The sequence below is a fragment of the Pectinophora gossypiella genome, chromosome 4, assembly GCF_024362695.1.
Source record: "Pectinophora gossypiella chromosome 4, ilPecGoss1.1, whole genome shotgun sequence".
In the NCBI taxonomy this organism is placed as follows: domain Eukaryota; kingdom Metazoa; phylum Arthropoda; class Insecta; order Lepidoptera; family Gelechiidae; genus Pectinophora; species Pectinophora gossypiella.
This window is the reverse complement of record NC_065407.1, coordinates 12,721,963-12,728,300: the sequence shown is the minus strand read 5'-3', so window position 1 is coordinate 12,728,300 and position 6,338 is coordinate 12,721,963.

The following is a 6,338-nucleotide window of genomic DNA, read 5'->3' as shown; positions in this document are numbered from 1 at the left end:
TTTACAGGTTTACGGCTGAGTGGCAGGTGACTGACGTACCTTGCCTTCTGGTTTATGTGATAAGTTAAGTTAGGTTACGATTATTATTTTAATACTATTGCGCGTGAGCTGCATTTCGATTAGTTTACGGTCGCTGTTATGCTTAAATGTTTTAAAATGTTGTTTACCTAAGAAATGTATAAGATTTACATGGCCGCAATCTAGCCCTATGAAATTAGTTTGCGGCCACTCAAACTATGTGGTTAGATTCACACGATATAAAAGAACATTCTGAAAGCACAGACATCTGTGGTGTTTTCTCGTGCACTGAACAAGTATTTATCTGTTACTGTTATATCGTCTGCATAGCCATAGATATCAGGCGTCAACAACAGATCTTTAATATATTATGAAAAAGGAGAGAACAGTCACTGAAATCGGGGGCGTTACACGTACAAGAAGATCGCCAGTAGATGGAGGATTTGATTCGTCATTTGCCTCTTTTTCGGGAACAGGCTGCAACTTGACAACCTTTCAAGATTTTGTGACACGTACTGTCCTCTCATATAGACAACAGAGGCGCATCAGCCATGGAACGATATAACTCAGACACACGGTTATAGGGGACAAATGCCGGAATACCACCAGAAACATTTTTCTTGTGATGAGATTGACCAGATGTTCACTTTCACCGGATGGTAACCAAAATGTACTACCAGAAGAGTACTTTACCAAATTTCTATTCCGATTGTTAATGAATAGTTAAAACGAGCCCTGCACGTCGACCTCTTGGAAAACTTGTCAGCGTTTTGCAGGTGCGAATTGCTTTGGTGTCTCGGCACTGGTACCTTCCGCATTGCATGAAGAACGGGCGTCAGATGATACGATAAAATATTCCATCGTCTGACATATAGCACCCGATTACGTTAGAAAAACTCCAGAAAAAAGTGGCCCATGAGGATATGGTTACTGAGTTAATTCTCCTGTATCGGAGCTAGCTGAAAGGTCTGGCGATCTCAACATCATTGCTGTACTAGTAATAGATACAGTCTTAAATTATCTAATGTAGGTCAGTATACACTAGAGTTCACAGAATAGACAGATTTTGACCTATGACCCTGTCCACGGACCCTGTCCACGAGGTTTAGAAGACGTCTACAGCTGTAGTTGTGTTTCAGGATGTATACGTAGTAGGTAATTTGTGCAAGGAGGTAGCGTCAGTTGAAAATGTGGTTTGCAACTGCCTCTTGAAGAACATCAGTAGTCTGTCAATATTGATGTGATAGTAGCCCAGATTGAGTTCTCAAATAAACTTCATATCCATCGAAGTAGTTTCCAAGTTTGTGACCATTATTCTAGACAGCTTTATGTAACTCTGGAGTGTAGTGGAAAAAGCAATTTACGTCTATAACTGTGCAGCTATAGCTGTAATACGTAAATACAGCCGGAAAAAGGCAGTAATGCGTATTGATTAATTCTTACCTACATACGGCCACAAATTGGCTACGGGTGACCGCAAATCGAAAAAAGGCCGTAAGCTAGCCTACTGTTGCAATTATATTTAATTTTAAAATTAAAAAGACAACATTTAGTAATTATGTTTTAATTAAAACTTGATTATGTGTTTCATCCATTAAAAATATACGAGTATCATCCAAATATCAAAACTAATAGAAATAATTGCTTAAATTGCCATACGTTGAAATACAGGACTGTCCCCTGAGCAGCTGATGGATGTATGCAATCATTATAAATGTCATATTAAAAATATAAGTAAATAAATGTCATTGTCAAAATCATATTAAAAATATAAGCCATTTAGGTGAGTATGACAAGTGCAAACCTCCATATTTTTTGACGATTGTATTTTTGTCCACTTTCGTCTTTTGTCCAGTTACTTCCTGTATGTGTTACCAGTTCTTTAATATTGTAAAAATCAGACTGATTCATTTCTTTTACTTCATTGCATTTATGATGATTCCATACATCTGCTCAGGGCTGTAGGCAGTCCTATGTTTCAACGTATGGCACTTTGAGCAATATTTTCTATTAGTTTTTTTGATGGATAAAACATAGAATCAAGTTTTAATTATAACATAATAAATTATACTGAATATTGCCTTCCCTTATTTATAAATTAAATATTATTGCAAAAGTAGGTGAAATGCTAGTTTATCAAAATTGCACTTTACTGTTTTAAATTTTATTAAATTAATTATTCTGTATCAAAAAAAGTTAATCTCATGAAAATAATATTTCCTAATTAATGTACTTATATAACATTAACAAAATTTTGTTTTATTTTAAGTACTAGAACAAAGTTATATTTGACTTTGCCAACCTCAACAATAATTCAAATAACCAGAAAAAAAATACTACTGTCTATAATCGTCAAGCTTTCACTCTATTATTTCCAACGAATAAAATGATATTGATTCCTTTTTTTTATATTGCATAATAAAATTTACAAGAATAAAATGACAAGTGACTATTAAAAAAATTTTCATTATTTGTTCTTTTGCTAAAGTAAAAATAATACATTATCTCCCAAACTGTAAACTTAATAGCAAATTAATAATAAATAAGCGTTAGTGTAAAAAATTAGCTATTTAATTCAATCTTTGATGTTTCACATAGTTTATTTGTTACAAAGTTATGACGATATTTCAGTTTTTTATTTTTCCTGAAAAGTTGACTTTTTGCACTTATACTTTTATTCTCCGGGGACGGCGATATAGTGTAGGTGTAGACCTTATTAGGTTTTATTTATCGCCAGTCCGTCAGACGTCTTCCTCGACAAGAATAATTGAAAAAAAAAAAATGTCTTGGTAGCGACTACCGTCGCCTTTGATTTACGACAAATAAAATTTTGGGACCTTTTTAGCGGCAATTAAAATATTTAACGAACCACCCTCAGTGGGTGGTGGCGACAGTTCTCACGAGCCTATTAAATATAATTTTGTTTTGTTTTTAAACAGATTTATAGGCGCGGTATCCTTGTATTTATAACTGCGGATGTTTCGGACCTGTGTTTTATGAGGATGCGATTTTAAACGGTGGCGCTACGACATTATGCTGTTTTTTGTTTTAGGCAAAAAAAGTGTTTCATGCAGTCTGCTACCAGAGTATCAATGAAATATTAGCTAACCAACAGACAGGCTTTTGTCAAGAGTGTAGAATGTTGTTCGAAATATAACATTCTGTACAGAAAGAATGTGAACGCAGCTTTTTATAAAAATGCAAATAATATCAATTAATTATTGTTGAGAAGAACCACAATAAAAGTCCAGCAATTCATAGTATCATGCCGATTAATTGCCATTGATTCAAAGAAACAACCCTTCTAAACCATTTGTTGTGTTGTCAACATTCATAACCGCACGATTTTATCATGAACGCATACGCATCTCCGCTCGTATAAAATTCTATTATAAGCGATTTGTAAAACGCGATGTCAGCATGACGTGAACTCTTTATGAAATTCGTTTTTTTTACAACGAGGGATATAATAGTTTTGTCCCCTGGACAATGTTGTGATGAAACGTCTTAGTGGATACCCAGCATGTGGTTGACGGACTGCTCACCGTTTGGAAGCCACCCGCTTTGTGTTATTGTACGAAATTAACATATTATCTTCATTTCCAACCCTTTGCATTAAGTTCCCGGTCGGAGGCGGCCCCCGATATGATACCGCAGACAAATTAAAATGGTTTGTTTATTGCATCATCTGTTTCTGTGGTCCTGTGGTACATCGGCTTGCTCCTCAATCGGCGAGCGGCAGTTCGAATCCTGGTAAGTACCGGACTTGTACCAATGAGTTGTTTATTTATCTAAAGTGCAGTTTTCACTAACATCAAGTTGTTCTAATAGTACTCTCGGTGAAGGGTACTTAGTCATCTTGCGATGGATGTACCTCCTTATGAGGAACTTTCTAGGCTATATGCTAAAAAAAAGATAGCGGTGTTCAGAATTAGCGTGATAATAACCCATTTTCTCATTGTTCGGAGTATATAATTATTCAAAAAATTAAGCAAAATTAAAAATTTTGAAAAAACCCACGACGGTAAAAATCTCATCGAAAAAGAATAAAATAACTCAAAACCCCCGACTTAACCCAATTATTATGTAACGAAATATTATATTAGACTTAAAAATACTTTCTAAAAAAGAGTTGGTATCTCGAGACATCAGTAATAGATATACTTAAGTACCTAAACAATGAATATGGATGTTTACAGTTTTTTCCTAACGTGTCTGTTTCTCGAAGATATACTTAAATGTAGCGATAATAATTTTACCATAATACATAACCGAAGAATATCCGTCGGGGGCTGCCTTTTGTATATGAAATATCAACAAAAATTTAATCATACTCATAAGTGTATTTTATGTCGTCGTTAAACATCTACAATTCTTCAATAATTGTATTCACGTCACTAGAAAAACTTTAGCTGGGTTAATGGCAGCCCCCGACGGATATTCCTCGGTTATGACTTATGGTAAAATTATTATCGCTACATTTAAGTATATCTTATTGCAACATTGTTTTGCACTAATATTGTGGCGCCCCCTAGTAAGTTACAGCCATGACACCTGTCTAAGAACATGAACTCATCAAACACAATCCCGTTATTGAAAACCGCCTCAAAATCGGATCATTACTTTAAAAGATAGGTGGTAATATTACTTTGCACAAACGCACACACAAACATCTCTCACCCTAAACGCATATACCTGCTCCGTTCCGTCGTGGGTAAAAATATAATCTAATGGCAGAGGCATGAAAATAATTGTTGCTTGATACATATACAATTATGTTGCTACCTACTTATATTGTTTTTCTTTATTTTGCGCAAAATAATAATGGGTGTAATAACAAGGGTCATCATTTATACAAAAAAAAAAATTACACATACACATATGCCTGTTATCCATGAAACTTGAAGGTTAAACGAAAGCAAATACATACAGCGCCACCTACTTATTTTTTTTTGGGAACGTAGCCTGGAAAATCCCTCATCAAATTGTACGTTTATAGCATCAGGAACGGTGGACGTCGGCAGTCGCAACTCATTACTATAAATTCGCCGGCGCGCGCGCACCGAACGTAAACGCTGACGCAGCTTGTAAATCACATCCCGCGGCCGCATGCCGTGTATTATGTTATCTATTACAATAATTTCCGAGGCGCTAAAATGAACCCGGCGCGGTGTCGGCGCGCAACGAGAACAATTTAATTGAATAAAATTAGCCAATAAAGTGCGCTTGTCGAAGCCTGCCACAATGGAATACCGCCTCTACAGCACGCCGCTCGTAAAACAGGCTTATTTACTGGTCGCTCCTTTGGGAATCCACATTAAGTGGTCTCGATATACTGTTGGGTACGCTTACATGTGTCCATACCTTATAGGAGGTAATAGTTTGTCCCGACCCATTGTCGTTCGGGGTTCTAAAATATGTTACTGAGTCATTCAAGAGAAGACCATGAACCTACGTCAATGCAAGGTTTATATTCCTTTATAATAATTGACACGACATGTTATTTAGTTTTGAATGATAATTGTGCTGATTTCAGTGCACACCATCTAATTTTATTTACAGTTATACCTGTCATTTTCTTATCCGCTGAACAAGAAAGGGACGGGTAATCGACAGGCATAAAATTTATGGAACACACGTCAATTTTAGGAAGAAATTTATAACCTATTCGAAATTTTATATTGGCCAATAACCCGATAGAATTAAGTTGACACACGTCAAACGGGTTGCATATGAGCGAATTCTAAAAGAGCGATGCCTATTTTATTCGCCCGAGTTACTCATTCATTTTAAAATTATCAGTTTTCAATCATCCACCCCTTTCCTTTTCGGCAAATAAGAAAATGACAGGTATAACTTAAAATAACATTAGGATGTGTCTGCAGGAATCGGGGCCATTATATTTGTGATTTCAAATTCTTAGCTCAAGACAATATCACAGCGTCATTTTCAATTAGGTACAAATGGGACTAATCAGCTGATTCGTTCCGGTCGTTGCCCTCTGCGGTTGCCTGGCTTGTGGACCCTAAAATGCAATAATGACAAGGTCCCGTTGTCGCAAATAAACAAAGACGGGTGGTCGGCGCACGCGCCGCCCGGGGGAGCCCTCAAAACGACCCGAACCGATCGAAGTCTTAATCAACCAGCCAATTGCTTTGCACCTAAACCTGTAAGGAAGAGAACTTTATGAGCAAGTTTATCGATTCCACATGAAAGTGCATTCCTCATGCATTTAAGCGACGAATAAATATTACGGAATTTGCATAATTTGATCTTGACTTATTTTGATGTAAAATAAATGATTACATACAGTTAAGTAT